Raw genomic sequence first — 20,573 nt, 5'->3', positions numbered from 1 at the left:
CATCTGATGAAGATCATCAAAGGTTAATGATTCATTTTATCTCTATTTCTGCTTTTTGTGACTCCTGTCTTTGGCTGGGAAAATGACTGTGTTCGTCTGGGATTTTGCGGTGACCTAACATAATCGTTTGTGGTGCTTTCACTGTAAAGCCTATTTGAAATCGGACACTTTGGTGGGAATAACAACAAGATTACCTTTAAAATGATATAAGATACATGTATGTTTGATTAATTTTAATTATGAGATTTCTGTTGTTTGCATTTGGCGCCCTGCACTTTCACTGGCTGTTGTCATATCATCCCGTTAACAGGATTGTAGCCATAAGAAGTTAATTCAGTAGTACTTTAAAGTATTTTTACTTGAGTACTTTACACCACTGGTCCTTGTTTCCAAATATTGGGGAATGTGCCAGAGCGGTGGATTATGTTATAGAGTTTTGTATAGCCAATTGGAATTTGTGGTCTGTATATTTTATTATTTCATTTAGGATACCATCAGCCCCACAGGCCTTTTTGGGTTGGAGGGTTAGTATTTTGTCCTCTAGTTCATTCAAAGTAATTGGAGAATCCAGTGGGTTCTGGAAGTCTTTACTAGTGGATTCTAAGATTTGTATTTGATCATGTATATGTTTTTGCGGTTTGTTCGTTGTTACAGAGCCAAATAGATTGGAGAACTGGTTTATCCAAACATTTCAGTTTTGGATAGATAACTCTTCATGTTGTTGTTTGTTCAGAGTTTCCGAATTTTCCCAGAATTGGTTAGATTCTATGGATTCTTCAATTACATTGAGCTGATTTCTGATGTGCCGTTCCTTCTTTTTCCATAGTGTATGTCTGTATTGTTTTAGTGATTCACCGTAGAGAAGGCGTAGGCTCAGGTTTTCTGGGTCTCTGTTTTTGGTTGGATAGGTTTCTCAATTTCTGTCTTAGGTTTTTGCATTCTTCATCAAACCATTTGTCATAGTTCCCGCCATCACCTCGTTCCCGCTTCTCCCGAAATTCACTGCCACTATGCTTGCTAGCTATGGTGATGTGTGTGTTTATATGGGATTGTCCAATTGTGAAACATTAATAAAAATGAATCTGCCAATTAAATGATTGTATTGTTTTTTATATTTGTGTGTGACGAACACGATTAGTGATTAAGGCGGTAGCTTGTTAACATTAGCTAGCTACTACTAGTGGATATAATTTTAGATTAAAGTAAACTATAGAGATATGAATAAATTTGCTACCATGTCTAAAAGACAAAAACTACCAGGAAGCGAATATATATATAAAAAATAATGTGAATAGAGTCAAAATCTCTAAACCAAAGAAATTCACTGCTGAAATTTATCAGCGTGCAGCAATGTCCATCAGCCGGAGTGGAGAATGACAAGCCTCCGAGGACAGGCCATTAATTCGCCGAGAACAACCCCGTTTGCTAATTATTGCAGCGAAGAGGGTAAACCAGAGGAGTCCGAGCCATGCACTTCCACCAATGATGACAGCTCTCTGGCTGGAAAAGAACAGGTGGTTGCACCAGGGCTAGCCACACCTCCAAACAATGCCGGCGAAGACCCTACTATCCTGGACCCGGACTCAGATCCGTTGCTCCCCGGCCTGATGACAGTGGCTGTGCTGCTGCTAAATCCGACTCCCAGACAAAAAACATGAAAGATCCCGGTGAGTGGCCAAAATAAATTAATGGATCTTTACGGGATGTTAGTGCAGGCTGGGCCACATCAGGATAAGGAGGGGAATTTCCAAAGAGATGAGGGACAACAAAAGTTTTTGGTGGCCCACTACAATAGGAGGATGGCAAACAGGCAGAGTGGAGAGACCATGGCTTGTCTATTCCAATCACAACGATGCAGCCAGGGACTATCAACATTATCAAAAGAAACTCTGTTTCCTGCTAAAGGCAGCTGGCCAATGCAGGGGTTAAAGTAAAATTCCCTTCTGCCTGGGACCTCCTATATGTGCACGCATGCACCAACATTTGTTATGGTCATAATCATATAATGATATATATACAGTAATTGGTGCCTATTTCTTCCTATTCCCATAAATAAGTGGTTCGACCTGTTGGACAGACACAATTATGCTATAGATCCATAGATGTCGGTATAGCCAAATACTACCATACTGTCACATGCACTGATTAAATACATCCGTGTCTGGGAACGGCTTGGTGTGTTTGGTTCTGATTAAATACCTCTGTGTCTGGGAATGGCTTGGTGTGTTTGGTTCTGATTAAATACATCCGTGTCTGGGAACGGCTTGGTGTGTTTGGTTCTGATTAAATACCTCCGTGTCTGGGAAGGGCTTGGTGTGTTTGGTTCTGATTAAATACCTCCGTGTCTGGGAAGGGCTTGGTGTGTTTGGTTCTGATTAAATACCTCCGTGTCTGTGGAAGGGCTTGGTGTGTTTGGTTCCGATTAAATACATCCGTGTCTGGGAACGGCTTGGTGTGTTTGGTTCTGATTAAATACCTCCGTGTCTGGGAAGGGCTTGGTGTGTTTGGTTCTGATTAAATACCTCCGTGTCTGGGAAGGGCTTGGTGTGTTTGGTTCTGATTAAATACCTCCGTGTCTGGGAAGGGCTTGGTGTGTTTGGTTCTGATTAAATACCTCCGTGTCTGGGAAGGGCTTGGTGTGTTTGGTTCCGATTAAATACATCTGTGTCTGGGAACGGCTTGGTGTGTTTGGTTCTGATTAAATACCTCCATGTCTGGGAACGGCTTGGTGTGTTTGGTTCTGATTAAATACCTCCGTGTCTGGGAAGGGCTTGGTGTGTTTGGTTCTGATTAAATACCTTCGTGTCTGGGAAGGGCTTGGTGTGTTTGGTTCTGATTAAATACCTCCGTGTCTGGGAAGGGCTTGGTGTGTTTGGTTCTGATTAAATACCTCTGTGTCTGGGAAGGCCTTGGTGTGTTTGGTTCTGATTAAATACATCCGTGTCTGGGAAGGGCTTGGTGTGTTTGGTTCTGATTAAATACCTCTGTGTCTGGGAACGGCTAAGTGTGTTTGGTTCTGATTAAATACCTCCTTGTCTGGGAAGGGCTTGGTGTGTTTGGTTCTGATTAAATACCTCTGTGTCTGGGAACGGCTAAGTGTGTTTGGTTCTGATTAAATACCTCCTTGTCTGGGAAGGGCTTGGTGTGTTTGGTTAAAACCAGGGATCGAATTGAGTGAGGAAAGGGCACAAAGGATATCTGTTATTTGTTTTATATTTTGAAATAAATACATTAAACATATCCAAATTGTATCAAGCGTTCTATAACAATGCCTAACTCTGTGATGACTTATGGTAGAAACAAGCTCTACAATGCCCGCGAAAGACATCTTGAAGCTGAGCTGGAGCCTATAATATTCGAGGAGATAGAACATTTACTTTGCTTTTCTGTCCCTATCAATTGAGCTTTTCTCTTACTGAAAAGAGAAGATGTTTGGTTAAACCCAGGCAGCTTTCAGGGAAGCACTTGTGTTGTTGGGTTATACAACAGACGACTAGCCAGCAGTTGAAGCTTACATTTTTCTGCGTCGGTAGAGCCTCTGTCTGGGTGGAAAGGTAACTTTTGAAAGTGCCATGCTTAGATTCATAAGGATGTATAAGATGTAATTATCTGCAAACAGCGTTGTAAACTAGACACTGGTTTGGTAAGAATGGTAAGAATGCCTATTTCTCTGTCCATATTTCCTAAAACTTCTATTTGGTGTGTCTGGGGGGGGTCATATTTGTGTCTCGCCTAGGGAGGCAGAATGTCCAGGACCGGCCCTGTATGTGGTACATTTTCACAACTCTTAGAACAAAACTCCAAACTGGTCACACTTTTAATGCAGCCAGTCTTTCATTCAGAACCTGTCATTGTGCATTCATTTGGATTGTAAACATCTCTCACCACACAAACATTGATTATCAGGACTCAGGATAAGACCCAGATGTAGTTCGAATCACAGATGTTTATTTACAAAACAGGGGGCAGGCAAACGACAGGTCAAGGGCAGGCAGAGGTCAGTAATCCAGGGCAGTGTCAGTAAGGTACAGAAGGACAGGCGAGCTCAGGGACAGGACAGGCAGAGGTCAGTAATCCAGGGCAGGTAGAAAGGTACAGATCGGCAGGCAGGATCAGGGTCAGGGCAGGCAGAATTGTCAAAACCGGGAGAACTAGAAAACAGCAACTATAGAAACTCAAAAACAGGATAACACGCTGGTAGGACTTGACGGGACAAGACGAACTGGCATCAGACAAAAAGAAAACACAGATATAAATACACAGGAGACACCTGGTGGGGGGTGAAGACAAGCACAAGACAGGTGAAACAGATCAGGGTGTCACATGACTCAACATCTAAGTTTATTGTGAAATGTAATAAGAACATTGGTTTAATCACCAAAACTAGACATAATAAATGTAGTCGTTTTAACTACCAGTTAATCCAATAGCAAACAATGCAAGATCCGCATTTCAAATTAGAAGTGCTGAAAGTAATATGTTAAAATACTGTAAATTACAGTAGATTACAGTGTTTTCACATTAGGCAATACACTCACAATACCCAACAAAATGTACATAAAATCTGGAATTTCCATAATATCTATCCAATGTGTAGTTAAAGGTGTGATCAATGAAGACATTGTTCTGAATAGATGTCGTAGCTTGCTTCATCCACGGCCAGAAGGAGGGTGGCACTCTCATGGGGATGGCGATCGTACAACTTCCACAAATAAAATTCTCTAAAGGGCTGAAGAAAGGAGAGTATGGAGGCAGGTATAGGGTCACAAATCAGGGATGGATTTGTCTCTGAACCGCATGGTGTGACCTAACATTTTCCCACACAATGACATAGGTGACCCCTTCACCTTGACAGGCCTGCTCAATTTCATTAAGAAACACAATGAGGTGTGCAGTGTTGTAAGATCCAAGTAATGGCCTACGTCCTCCACACCATCTTCAGAGGTAGCTGCACACATGGAGATGTTTCACTATGTTGTCCAGGCACTTGGACGGTCGCCCCGTTGGCCGATGAGAGTCCGCCCACGGCACCGAGTTTTGTCCAGGTTGAAGCCCGCTTCATCAACAAAGATATTCTTGTGATGGTTAACAGCAGCATCAAGAACATTCATGTTCTAAAAATATTTTGGTTAGATATTTTTACAGTATAGTTCCTTCATGATATTGTGAAGTTGCATGGGCATCAAATAGTAACAGTAATACAGTATATAGTGCTGTACCTGAACACACTCGGCCCCCAGTCTTTGTTTCTCTCCAAGGCACCAGGTAAATGTGTTTCATAGATACCTGGTGCCTCTTCAAAAGGTGGCCGATTGTTGGTAGGCTGATGGATGCCACATTGACAAAGGCGTCATCGTTCTCTTCAAAGTGCTACTTTATTTCGTACAGCCATATGTCATTCCTGACCCTCACCATTTCCAGCGCTGCCCACTACTGCTGGACGGTCAGCACACAGCCACTGCCACCACCATTTGGTGTTCTGTCAATTCTGAGGGTAGAACAGAGTATACTGTCAATAGATCATTCTGTAAGAATACTGTAAAACAAATGTGAATTTACATGCATTATAATATGTCATTACTGTCAATGTAATGGTAAAGCGTAGGGTATATCCTGCAGACTTACTGGTTTTCTTGGCTAAATGATCTCATGATCTAACAAACAGTTGATCCTTTTAGATTGGATTGACAGCCTCTGACAGGGTAAGGCCTCTGTTTACCACATGGTCAACAAAGATGGCCTGGACTTCATTAGACACAACAGTTCCCTGCCGTCAGCTCCCTCTCTCTGATGTCCACCTCTTTGACGGGGTCCATGCCCACCTCTTTGACCTATTTGACAGGGCCCATACCCACCTCTTTGACCTCTTTGATGGGTCCCATTCCCACCTCTTTGACCTCTTTGACGGGGTCCATGCCCAGCTCTTTGACAGGGCCCATGCCCACCTCTTTGACCTTTTTGACAGGGCCCATGCCCACCTCGTTGACCTCTTTGATGGGGTTCATGCCCAGCTCTTTGACCTCTTTGATGGGGTTCATGCCCACATCTTTGACCTCTTTGACGGGGTCCATGCCCACTTCTCTGACAGGCCCCTTGTCCATTAACTATTTGATTTCTTACTCTCCCTTCCTGTCTATCTGCTCCATGTTCAAAGAAAGTGTTCACACACACCCTATATGATGACCAAATGTGGTTACCACTATGTGAAATCAATTAGCAATAATGAATAGTCATTATGTATGGTTATCATGTATTATACATGTCATTTAGGTGTTTATATGATACAAACACACATTTTATTTATGTAGTTGTCAATATCCATATATAGCAGACAAACCAGTTAAAAATCTATAGGTTTACCAAACGGTTAAGTGGTTATTAAACATTAAACGTAGTTGGATTAAGTGATGGTCAAATGTATTTAAACAATTAGAGATAATAATATGAAAAGTATTGTGAGCATTGCATTGTGAAGGGAATTACTATATATGAAAGAGTTACTGTGTGATTTTGTGTGTTGTATTTAGTCAATTGAAAATGTGCTTCAAGTTTTGTTAAAACAGCATTTTTGATGATCTGTTTTAAGTTTTGTGCTAAAAGTTGTGAAATGTTGCCACAGATGTGTGAAAATAGCACGAAAGCAATAAAAAAATATATATTTTTAAAGACATTTTATTGTCACAACATGATGTGAGCTCTGTGCTCTGTGAGTTTGAGAGATAATGCAGCTTCTTGAGCTAACTATAACACCTTCACTTGGAGGACATCTGTGGTTATGAGCTGTACATGACCAGGGTTCACTTCCTGTATAGAAGGGGGAGAGAGACAGAGAGTGTTCTTGTTGAACAGGACCCTTTTTTTATATACAATCAATTTTACAATAAGGCTGTAACATAACAAAATATGGAAAAAGTCAAGGGGTCTGAATAATTTCTGAAGGAACTGTCTGTTATATACCAAAATATAGATTATTGCCAATGGGAATGTGGTGCATGTCACCCAATTACGTAATATTTATAATCATTAGTGGACTATGTTCCAGTAGAGAGTAACAGGATAGTAGTGACTATTGGTCCCAAAGGGCCCTTAGACAAAGCAGAAATACATTGTAGTGGCTATGATTTTGGGGTTAAACTAGTCTATATAATGCAATAGTTGCTCTCTGCCACTGAGGGGGGCATGTACACACAAACAGAAGCAGGAAGAGAGTTAACTTTTCACGCCTCTCAACCCCGGATCCGGGATCACCCCCCACCCCCCCCACACTGATTAGCATCGCTAGCATAGCGTCACAATTAAATAGTAGCATCTAAATATCATTAAATCACAAGTCCAAGACACCAAATGAAAGATACAGATCTTGTGAATAAAGCCACCATTTCAGATTTTTAAAATGTTTTACAGGGAAGACAAAATATGTAAATCTATTAGCTAACCACGTTAGCAAAAGACACCATTTTTCTTTGTCCACCATTTTTTCTCTCCACCAGTAGCTATCACCAATTCGGCCAAATAAAGATATTGATAGCCACTAACCAAGAAAAAACCTCATCAGATGACAGTCTGATAACATATTTATTGTATAGGATAGGTTTTGTTAGAAAAATGTGCATATTTCAGGTAGAAATCATAGTTTACAATTGCACCCACCATCACAACTCGACTAGAATAAATACAGAGAGCAACGTGTATTACCTAATTACTAATCATAAAACATTTCTTAAAAATACACAGCTCACAGCAATGGAAAGACACAGATCTTGTGAATTCAGACAATATTTCAGATTTTCTAAGTGTTTTACAGCGAAAACACAATAAATCGTTATATTAGCATACCACATATGCAAACGTTACCCGAGCATTGATTCAAGCCAAAGAGAGCGATATCGTTATCATCGCCAAAATATATAAATTTTTTCCTTCCTTCTCAGAATTCTTCCGATGACACTCCTGTAACATCATATTACAACATACATATAGAGTTTGTTCGAAAATGTGCATATTTAGCCACAAAAAAACGTGGTTATACAATGACAATACTAGCAAAACTGGCCTGAAAATGTCGGGCGCCATCTTTGACAGTGATCTTGTCTAATGAATAACTATTCATAAACTTGACTAAAAAAATATAAGTTGGACAGCTATCGAAAGACAAATTAGTTCTTAATGCAATCGCTGAATTACATTTCTAAAATTATCCTTACTGTGCAATACAGGGTTCGCCAAGCGAAGCTGTACCAAAAAAAATGGCGGAATATGCGTTTAACATTTTTCTACAGAACAACGATTTATCATCTTAAATATTTCTTACTATGAGCTGATCTTCCATCAGAATCTTGGGCAATGTATCCTTTCTCCGGTCTAATCGTCTTTTGGTCGAAAGATGTCCTCTTGTCCGTCGAAATGGCCACTAACGTTCGACCGGTACTGGAAACGTGCCCGGCGCTTCAAAGTGCATCACAAAGAAATGCCTCAAAATCGCACTAAACGGATATAAATTGCTATAAAACGGTTTAAATTAACTACCTTATGATGTTTTTAACACCTATAACGAGTAAAAACATGACCGGCGATATATAAGTGGCTAAACCAAAACTTGGAAAGAGAGCCAGTACGACGTCCTTCGTGCGTCAGGCGCAGCAGGAAAAGAAAGCCACTTCCGCCTTGTGCTCTTTTATACAGGCCCTGATTGCGCAATCGACTCCATTCAAATTGTCACCTCTTACTGACATCTAGAGGAAGGCGTGGGCAGTGTTTGTATCCTCATAGCATTTACAGGGACTTTAAAACTGACCTGGGACCAGAGGCCAAGATTTCTGAAATCTCACTCCCTGTCAGGAAAAGTGCTGTAGAATGAGTTCTGTTCCACTCAGAGACATAATTCAAACGGCTATAGAAACTAGAGAGTGTTTTCTATCCAATAATAACAATAATATGCATATTGTACGAGCAAGAATTGAGTACTAGGCAGTTTAATCTGTAGACCAAATTATGCTAATGCGAAACAGCACCCCCTATAGTGGCAAGAAGTTTTAAAGTGAGGTCTGTGAACATTAGGAAGTAGTAGTTCTCGCTGGTGCCTTGGTCCTTGACACACATTTGTGCTCGGGCACCATTTAACATAACAGGCAGATTCTAACTCTCATGGCTCTTCATCTCTCTCTCCCTCCTCCTCCTCATCTTCTACAGACTCTCAGCAGGTAAGGGTTACATTTCTATGAATTAAGGGCAAAGTCACCTGAGTCAATTCACTATAAACACTGTATAATCAATCAGAATCATGAACAAGCTGTTTAAAAGTGTTGGAGCGATGTGATTTTTACATTTTTCCTCTGTAAAGATTCTATTAAATGTTAACTCTAATTTAAATGTGTTTTGTGTAGATGTGTCCACAGTGGGGTATGTGTCTGTGCAGACAGGAGGCTCCATCACCTTCCCATGTCACTATGATCTGAGTCATATCAACCATGTGAAATACTGGTGTAAAGGATTAGGTTGGGATGTATGTTCTTATGTAGTACGCACTGACCATCCTAAGAGCAGTGGTAAGACCTCAATCTCTGATGACATCAACAAGAGAATCTTCACTGTGACCATGACTGACCTGAAGTCATGGGACTATGGGAATTACAGGTGTGTTGTGGAGATCAATGGAGGACCAGATATCAGGATACAATGGATCTACCTATCTGTCACTCCAGGTACGATCCCTTCACTGCTCGTATCTAGTAAAGTAGAATGAATAGCGCTCAGCAATGTCCAATGGATTGTCCTGTAAACCTGCAACGTCAAATACTAAATAATGACCCAATTATACATAGTCATTTACAACAAATGTAATGAGAAATGTGTAACCACTCTGAAATTCATAGACAGAGCTATACTGTACATGTAGGTAAAACAAGATTATAAACTCAGCAAAAAAAGAAACGGCCCTTTTTCAGGACCCCGTCTTTCAAAGATAATTAGTTAAAATGCAAATAACTTCACAGATCTTCAATGTAAAGGGTTTAAACACCGTTTCCCATGCATGTTCAATGAACCAAAAGCAATTAATGAACATGCACCTGTGGAACGGTCATTAAGACACTAACAGCTTACAGACGGTAGGCAATTAAGGTCACAGTTATGAAAACTTAGGACACTAAAGAGGCCTTTCTACTGACTCTGAAAAACACCAAAAGAAAGATGCCCAGGGTCCCTGCTCATCTGCGTGAACGTGTCTTAGGCATGCTGCAAGGAGGCATAAGGACTGCAGATGTGGCCAGGGCAATAAATTGCAATGCCCGTACTGTGAGATGCCTAAGACAGCGCTACAGGGAGACAGGACGGACAGATGATTGTCCTCACAGTGGCAGACCATGTGTAACAACACCTGCACAGGATCGGTACATCCGAACATCACACCTGCAAGGATAGGTACAGGATGGCAACAACAACTGCCCGAGTTACACCAGGAGCTCACAATCCCTCCATCAGTGCTTAGACTGTCCGCAATAGGCTGAGAGAGGCTGGACTGAGGGCTTGTAGGCCTGTTGTAAGACAGGTTCTCACCAGACATCACCGGCAAGTTTGCTGAAAATAAACGCAGTTGACAGTGTTGGATTCGACATTTTGAACATTGAGATATTAAATAAATGATAGAGAAGAAGCATAGAATATTAAGGAGTGAAATAGACTGTCTCTGTAGAAAGACAGATAGATGTGGAATGTGTTGGGTGACAAGAGGAGAGCACCGTGTTGATACAGGAAAGACAGATGGACATCTGTGGATTAGGTTGAGGTCAGAAGGTGAGGACAACTTCCCTGAAGGGAGTAATAAGGGTTTGGTATCTTGTTACTCTTTTCCTGTTAAACTATAAGATGTAAGGATTGGAGAGAAGGAGGAGTGTCTTAAGTAGGATATATATATATCTGGATTGAAGAACTGTTGAGTTGTCTGATTACAGCTGTACAGAACCTTTGGGAAGAATTAAACTTGGTTAACGCTTCTCTTGTGTCCTTGAGTTATTTACTATGATAAATAAGAACCTAACAACAGAGAGAGGACGTTTCTTTTTTTGCTGAGGTTATTTTGGGTCATGATGGAGTAACAGAACTAATCTTGTGAGGAAAGTTACATTCTTCAAGAATCAATGGCAATATATCATTATTATGAATTTAAAAGACAAAAAATAGATGTACCAATCACAGAATGCAGCTTTAAGGAATTTGGAAGGAGCCTGTTTTTTAAAGCACTTTTCTGTTCTCTGAATTCATGTTTTTTACCTCTGTGTTCAGGTACTCCAGAACTCTATGTGGAACAACACGAAGTGACTGGAGTAGAAGGAGGGAGTGTCACTGTCCATTGTTACTATAGTAACTCTGGAGATATGAAGTGGTGCAGGATGGGTGGTGATTGTGTGATGTGGTATTCTGGGACTTTACATGGAACATCAGTGACATTAAAGTGGACAAGTGAAGCCAACAACAGAAAAGCCTTAACAGTGACTATGAGTGGACTGAAGATGGAGAACACTGACTGGTATTGGTGTAGAGTGGGAGAACTAGAGATGCCTGTTCACATCACTGTCAGTCAACAAACTGCAACACAGAGAACCTCTAAGATGACCTCATGTTAGTAGATCAATCACATACTTTATGATCAATATGATTCACTTTGTTTTATCCACTGGCATCATCTGGAACTGATTGTAATATTAACTATGAATGTGATGTTGCTATACAACCTGACTATCTGGTTTACCATTAACTTCATTGATGATATTGTTGTTTAACCTCACAGCAACCCAAGATCCAACCCCTCAACAACCCTCTGCCTTTCCAACTGCTGAGTCTGTTCAGACTGACAACACAAGTCAAGGAGCTGAGGGGAACATGGAGGAAGTCCACCAGAGGTTATTATCACTCCTTCAGCTGTATTATCCCACATATTGTTAGATAATATGAACACAGAGAAACATTACAATTCCATCATACACTACAACAGTTAATGATAACCAAACACCCTCCCTCAATGCATATAGAGACTGTTATCACTTCCTCTTGGTTAGAACATCTCTGTGGTTGCCTTGTGAGAAGTAGCACAAATGTTGGTGTTATACTCACTCATGTGCAAGAACAAGTTGCACACTTAAAAACTAGTCATAATATCAATAATAATCATATCTCTTAATTTGCATGGTCAAACTGTCACGGCTGTTGAAAGGAGAGGACCAAGGTGCAGGGTGGTGAGCGTACATGTTCTTTATTTAGACAAGACGCCGAACAAAACAATAAACACTACAAAACAAACCGTGAAGCTAAAGGCCATGTGCCCTAAACAAAGTCAACTTCCCACAAAGACAGGTGGAAAAAGGGCTACCTAAGTATGGTTCTCAATCAGAGACAACGATAGACAGCTGCCTCTGATTGAGAACCACACCCGGCCAAACACAAAGAAATAGAAAACATAGAAATAAAGAAACAAGAATGCCCACCCTAGTCATACCCTGGCCTAACCAAAATAGAGAATAAAAGTCTCTCTATGGCCAGGGCGTGACACAAACTCCACACATGTGAATAGATAAATAATTGTTCCATGTATCACAACAAGTGCATACAACAAATGATCAATTTATAATGATCTATTTTACTTGTATTTTTAATTCAAGTTCGTGTTTGTAATCCATCAGGTCCATAGATGTGAAAGTCCTACTCATCTCTCTGGGCATGTTGGTGGTGGTGACAGCTGGTATCCTAGTAACATGGAAGATGTGGAGAAAACATAGTAAGTAGTCATTTTATGTGAATATAAAAAAGGAGAATAGTTTAGAACATACTAAATGTATTAATATTGTGACCAACAGTATATTTCTTGCCTGTGATTCATCTTGAATGACAGAAAGTATTTGGAGGAATTGTCTTTAAGAAATCCATTCAGAGGTATTATTGTACTATAACAAACTCAGAAGTAGTTGATATCTCCCTCTCGTTATTCCAGAGGACAATAAGGCCAAGGACCAGACAACTAACAACTCAGTGGTAGGATACACTTATTTTATTATATTCTTTTCAACCATCTGCAAATCTGCCATTTGACTCTAGTGTTACCTCTTCAGTTGATTATCAATGAGTTGACATAAAAGGTCCCATATTCTAATGGAACACATTAATGGAACCCAAAATATGGTGAAAAATGCTATTAAAAGACAATTAACAGGAAATTGTCAGTTCACTACACATACATCTGAAACAAACTGTGGTTTAGGTGGTAAATAGACATGTCATGTTTCTCTTTGCTATTTATTTCTTTGCAGTCTGCTGACTCTGAGCAGGACATTACATACAGCACAGTGACCCACACCAGAAAAACAGCACAGCAGGTACAAACTGAAAAACCTGGGTTTGGTCTGTGGAGATCTTGGACTAGAACCAATCACTCCATCTCTGCAGTGAGCCGGGGTTCTCTCTCTCTCTCTCTCTCTCTCTCTCTCTCTCTCTCTCTCTCTCTCTCTCTCTCTTCGATTTCTGCAGTGTGAGCTGGTGTTCTCTATCTCCCTCTCCTAACTAAATTAAATGACATTTAAAAAAATTGGCATTGGAAACATATGTTTACATTGCCAAAGCAAGTGAAATAGATAATAAACAAAGTGAAATAATAATACAACATTTACAGTAAACATCACAATCACAAAAGTTCCAAAATACATTTCCAATGTCATATTATATCTATATATAGTGTTGCAATGATGTGCAAAGAGTTAAAGTACAAAAGGGAAAATAAATATACATAAAAATACGTTGTATAGGTTTTTCTTGTGGCAACAGTTCACAAATCTTGCTGCTGTGATTACACACTGTGGTATTTTCACCAATAGATATGGGTTTATCAAAATTGGATTTGTTTTCGAATTCTTTGTTGGTCTGTGTAATCTGAGGGAAATATGTGTCTCTAATATGGTCATACATTTGGCAGGAGGTTAGGAAGTGCAACTCAGTTTCCACCTCATTTTGTGGACAGTGTGCACATAGCCTGGCTTCCCTTGAGAGCCAGGTCTGCTTCCAGCAGCCTTTCTCAATAGCAAGGCTATACATAGTTAAAGATTTCAATTTTTTTTCGGTCTGTCACAGTGATCAGGTATTCTGCCACTGTGTACTCTCTGTTTAGGGCCAAATAGCATTCTAGTTTGCTCAGTTTTTTTGTAAATTCTTAACAATGTGTGAAGTAATTATGTTTTTGCTTTCTCATGATTTGGTTGGGTCTAGTTGTGTTGCTGTCCTGGGGCTCTGTGGGGTCTGTATGTGTTTGTGAACAGAGCCCCAGGACCAGCTTGCAGAGGGGACTCTTCTCGAAGATAATTTATCTGTAGGTGATGGCTTTGTTTAGGAAGGTTTGGGAATCGCTTCCTTTTGTGTGGTTGTAGAATGAACGTCTCTTTTCTGTATTTTGATCATTAGCGGGTATCGGCCTAATTCTGCTCTGCATGCATTATTTGGTGTTTTACATTGTACACTGAGGATATTTTTGCAGAATTCTGCATGCAGAGTCTCAATTTGGTGTTGTCCCATTTTGTGAATTCTTGTTGGTGAGGTGACCCCAGACCTCACAACCATAAAGGGCAATGGGTTCTATAACTGTTTCAAGTATTTTTAGCTAGCTCCAAATTGGTATGTAAAATGTGATGTTCCTTTTGATGGCATAGAAGGCTCTTCTTGCCTTGTCTCTCAGATCGTTCACAGCTTTGTGGAAGTTACCTGTGGCGTTGATGTTTAGGCCAAGGTATGTATAGTTTTTTGTGTGCTCTAGGGCAACGGTGTCTTGATGGAATTGATATTCGTGGTCATGGCAACTGGACCTTTTTTGGAAGACCATTATTTTTTGTCTAAATGAGATTTGCTATCACGGCCCAGGTCTGACAGAATCCGTGAAGAAGATCTAGGTGCTGCTGTAGGCCCTCCTTGGTTGGGGACAGAAGCACCTGATTAAGAGGAAACAGTTGACATTTGACTTCAGATTCTAGTAGGGTGAGGCCGGGTGCTGCAAACTGTTCCAGTGCCCTCGTCAATTCAGTGATATATATGTTGAAAAGTACAGATACAAAAAACAACTACTTAAGTAGTACTTTAAAGTATTTTTACTTTAGTACTTTACACCACTGGTCCTTGTTTCCAAATATTGGGGAATGTGCCAGAGCTCTGGATTATGTTATAGAGTTTTGTATAGCCAATTGGAATTTGTGGTCTGTATACTTTATTATTTAATTTAGGATACCATCAGCCCCACAGGCCTTTTTGGGTTGGAAGGTTTGTATTTTGTCCTGTAGTTCATTCAACGTAATTGGAGAATCCAGTGGGTTCTGGAAGTCTTTAATAGTGGATTCTAAAATTTGTATTTGATCATGTATATGTTTTTGCTGTTTGTCCTTTGTTATAGAGCCAAACAGATTGGAGAAGTGATTTATCCATACACCTCCGGATAGATAACTATTCGTATTGTTGTTTGTTTAGAGTTTTCCAATTTCCCCAGAAGTGGTTAGATTCTATGGATTCTTCAATTACATTGAGCTGATTTCTGACGTGCTGTTCCTTCTTTTTCCGTAGTGTATTTCTGTATTGTTTTAGTGATTCACCATAGTGAAAGCGTAGGCTCAGGTTTTCTGAAACTCTGTTTTTGGTTGGATAGATGTCTCAATTTCTTTCTTAGGTTTTTGCATTCTTCATCAAACCATTTGTCATTGTTGTTAATTTTCTTAGGTTGTCTGCTTGACATTTTTACATTTGATAGGGAAGCTGAAAGGCCAAATATACTGTTTAGGTTTTCTACTGCCAAGTTTACACCTTCACTATTACAGTGAAACATTTTGTCCAGGAAATTGTCTAGAAGGGATTGAATTTGTTGTTGACTAATAGTTTTTTGTTAGATTTCCACACTATGTTCCTTCTATCTATAGCATTTCTTAATATTATTCCGTTCCTTTGGCTTTGATGCCTCAAGATTGAGCATAGCTCTGTTCAAGTGGAGTGTGATTTTGCTGTGATGTGATAGGGGTCTCAGTGGACTGACTGTGAATTCTCTAAGAGACTCTGGGTTGAGGTCAGTGGTCTATAGTACTACTGCCAAGAGATCTGTCATACCTCATAGCGTCACAAGTAAATACTAGCATCTAAATATCATTAAATCACAAGTCCAAGATACCAGATGAAAGATAGACATCTTGTGAATCCAGCCATCATTTCTGATTTTTAAAATGTTTTACAGGGAAGACACAATATGTAAATCAATTAGCTAACCACGATAGCAAAAGACACCACTTTTTTTACTCCACCATTTTTTTACTGCATCAGTAGCTATCACAAATTCGACCAAATAAAGATATAAATAGCCACTAACCAAGAAACAACTTCATCAGATGACAGTCTGATAACATATTTATTGTATAGCATATGTTTTGTTAGAAAAATGTGCATATTTCAGGTATAAATCATAGTTTACCATTGCAGCCACCATCACAACTCACCAAAGCGACTAGAATAACTACAGAGAGCAACGTGAATTAACTAAATACTCATCATAAAACATTTCTGAAAAATACACAGCGTACAGCAAATGAAAGACAAACATCTTGTGAATCCAGCAAATATTTCAGATTTTTAAAGTGTTTTACAGCGAAAACACAATATAGCATTATATTAGCTTACCACAATAGCCAGAAACACAACACCATTTACCAGCAGCAAAGGTTAGCGATCGTAACAAGCAAGCAAAAGATATATAATTTGACTAACCTTCATAAACTTCTTCAGATGACAGTCCTGTAACATCATATTACACAATGCATATAGGGTTTGTTCGAAAAAGTGCATATGTAGCGGCACAAATCGTGGTTATACAATGTGAGTAGTGGCCAAACTTCAGGCAATTTGTCCTGCGCCATCTTGGAGAGGCACCTAATCTAATCGAAAACTATTCATAAACTTGACTAAAAAACACAGGTTGGACAGCAAATGAAAGATACATTAGTTCTTAATGCAACCGCTGTGTTAGATTTTTAAAATTAACGTTACTGCGCATACAGCGTGCGCTAAAGCGAGACCGCACCGAAATTCATGGCGGAATTATTGTTTAACATTTGTTTACATAAATACGAATTAACAGCATAAAGACTTCTTACTATTTGACGAGCTTCCATCAGAATCTTGGGCAAGGTGTCCTTTCTCCAGAACAATCGTCTTTTGGTTGAAAGATGTCCTCTTCTCCTGTAGAAATAGCAGCTAACGCTAGCTATGTGCAGGAGAGGTGTCCAACTCGTGAAAGCGCGTGACAAAGAAATTCCAGAAAATCGCAATAAACTGATATAAACTGCTATAAGTCGGTTTAAATTAACTACCTTATGATGTCTTTAACACCTATAACGAATAAAAACATGACCGGATATATCTAAAGGCCTATAACCGGAGCGTTCTAGAGCCACAGCCAGATGTCCTCCTTGTGTCAGAGCGAAGTGAAAAAAGGCCGGACACTTTGTTCCGAGGTGTTTTATAAGCTCTCAGTTCTGCCTAGCAACCCCATTTCAACTCTCACTATTCGCTGACACCCAGGGGAAGACGTATGCAGTGCATCTCAACCAATAGAAGACAGGCAGATTTATAAACAGATCTCAGAACAGCAAGAAGATTTCTGCATTCTCACATCCTCATAGGAAAAATGCTCTAACTCGAGTTCTGTTTCACTCACAGATATAATTCAAACGGTTTTAGAAACTAGAGAGTGTTTTCTATCCAATAGTAATAATAATATGCATATTGTACGAGCAAGAATTGAGTACGAGGCAGTTTAATTTGGGAACGAAATTATTACAAAGTGCAAACAGCACCCCCTATTGAGTAGAGGTTAAAAGAAATGTCCCTTTATTCAGGACCCTGTCTTTCAAAGATAATTCGTACAAATACAAATAACTTCACAGATATTCATTGTAAAGGGTTTAAACAGTTTCACATGCTTGTTCAATGAACCATAAACAATTAATGAACATGCACCTGCGGAACGGTCGTTGAGACACTAACAGCTTACAGACGGTAGGCAATTAAGGTCACAGTTATGAAAACTTAGGACACTAAAGAGGCCTTTCTACTGACTCTGAAAAACACCAAAAGAAAGATGCCCAGTGTCCCTGCTCATCTGCGCCTTAGGAATGCTGCAAGGAGGCATGAGGACTGCAGATGTGGCCAGGGCAAAAAATTGCAATGTCCATACTGTGAGACGCTTAAGACAGAGCTACAGGGAGACAGCTGATCATGCTCACAGTGGCAGACCACGTGTAACAACACCTGCACAGGACTGGTACATCACACTTGTGGGACAGGTACAGGATGGCAACAACAACTGCCCGAGTTACACCAGGAACTCACAATCCCTCCATCAGTGCTCAGACTGTCCGCAATAGGCTGAGAGAGGCTGGACTGAGTGCTTGTAGGCCTGTTGTAAGACAGTTCCTCACCAGACATCACCGGCAACAACATCGCCTATGGGCACAAACCCACCGTCGCTGGACCAGACAGGACTGGCAAAAAGTGCTCTTCACTGATGAGTCGCGGTTTTGTCTCACCAGGGTGATCGTCGGATTCGCGTTTATCGTCAAAGGAATGAGCGTTATACCGAGGCCTGTACTCTGGAGCAGGATCGATTTGTAGGTGGAGGGTCCGTCATGGTCTGGTGCGGTGTGTCACAGCATCATCGGAATGAGCTTGTTGTCATTGCAGGCAGTCTCATTACTGGGAAGACATCCTCCTCCCTCATGTTGTACCCTTCCTGCAGGCTCATCCTGACATGACCCTCCAGCATGACAATGCCACCAGCCATACTGCTCGTCCTGTGCGTGATTTCCTGCAAGGTCAGGAATGTCAGTGTTCTCCCATGGCCAGCAAAGAGCCTGGATCTCAATCCCATTGAGCACGTCTGGGACCTGTTGGATCGGAGGGTGAGGGCTAGGGCCATTCCCCCCAGAAATGTCCGGGAACTTGCAGGTGCCTGGTGGAAGAGTGGGGTAACATCTCACAGCAAGAACTGGCAAATCTGGTGCAGTCCATGAGGAGGAGATGCACTGCAGTACTTAATGCAGCTGGTGGCCACACCAGATACTGACTGTTACTTTTGACCCCCCCCCTTTGTTGCGGGACACATTATTCCATTTCTGTTAGTCACATGTCTGTGGAACTTGTTCAGTTTATGTCTCAGTTGTTGAATCTTGTTATGTTCATACAAATATTTACACATGTTAAGTTTGCTGAAAATAAACACAGTTGACAGTGAGAGGACATTTCTTTTTTTGCTGAGTTTACATATACACACATGGACAACAACACTTAGGCTTCTACTTCCAGCTTTAAATACATTTTACTGGCACAGTATATTTTACATTAGTTATCTTTAGTTTGTTTTTAGTCCTTCAGCTTTCCTCAACCCCTCCCATCTATCTCTGAAGACCATCCAGTTTTTTATATTTGCTATATATTTTCCAACTGTGCTGTTTCATAAAAGTTCTGAACCTACTGTAGCAGGTTCAAGGGTGTGGGGTTTCCACGTCAAGAAGTTCAATAACCAAACACGCACAAGGAGCACAACTAGAATGCAAATGGGAAGTTTATTAGGAAGATTTGCACACTGGGGAAAGGGGGGGAATTCACCAACCATTTCACAGTCCACAAACCGTTCTGGTTGTCCGTTCCGTTCTCCAGGGGTAATCCTAAAACTCATGTCCTCAGCCAAACTGGTTCAGTACACAGTGGTGGGTAATCACACAGCCATTTGTCTCTTCTCTCACTTCCCTCTCCGTTCTCTGCCTCTTTGGGCAGGCCACTTCCTCTTTTATCCCCACAGACTTGCCTCATTAGGGCAAGACGTCTATATAAGGCTCGGGGGTGGAGCTAGTGGGCTGCAAGATATCTCCCTTCAATAACCACTCCCCTCACCTCTCCCTGCAGTCTGCCACACTGTATACAAAATCAGAACTGTTTGTGGTTGCCAATGAAAACTCAAGTGTCCTGATCTCTGTCTGCCCAAAATAAATGATTAACCTAAGTGGAGAGTTGAAGGACAATTGTAAATGGGTTCCCGGGGTTCAAACCAAATCTGTTAAAGTATGAGGGAGGCGGGTTATTAACAATGGGGCACTTATGATATGTTGCTGTTTAAGTACTCTAAATTGGTATCCATCAACAATTACTTTGATTAATTCATGGCACCTTTTATTATGTTATTTAGAATATTATTTATCATTTTGAATGTATTGTATTTTTTATTGAATTTGAATGTTTCTGTAGGAGGGGCTATGGCAATTTAAAGGCTGGGGTTGAGCTCGTCCCGGACCCGGAGTCGTGGGCAGACCATGATAAGCAGATTCCATTAGCTTCCATAGCCACAGAGTCAGATTCCACAGCCACAAAGTTAGATTCCACAAACACATTTTATTAAAGGGTAGGGTTAAGGTAAACGGTGTGGTTAGGTTAGGGTTAAGGTTAACAGTGTGGTTACGTTAGGTTAAGGTTAACAATGTGGTTAGATTAGGGTTAAGTTTAACAGTGTGGTTAGGTTA

At 40.5% G+C, this 20,573-nt stretch overlaps 1 pseudogene; it reads left to right on the top strand.

Annotated features, from left to right (window-relative positions):
• Window positions 1–9,144: 9,144 nt before the first annotated feature.
• LOC120017825 lies at window positions 9,145–14,351 on the top strand (annotated as a pseudogene).
• The last annotated feature ends 6,222 nt before the right edge of the window (window positions 14,352–20,573 follow it).

This window comes from Salvelinus namaycush, chromosome 22 (genome assembly GCF_016432855.1).
Source record: "Salvelinus namaycush isolate Seneca chromosome 22, SaNama_1.0, whole genome shotgun sequence".
Classification (NCBI taxonomy): domain Eukaryota; kingdom Metazoa; phylum Chordata; class Actinopteri; order Salmoniformes; family Salmonidae; genus Salvelinus; species Salvelinus namaycush.
The sequence above is the reverse complement of the archived record's forward strand: the minus strand, read 5'-3'. Positions and strand labels throughout refer to the sequence as shown.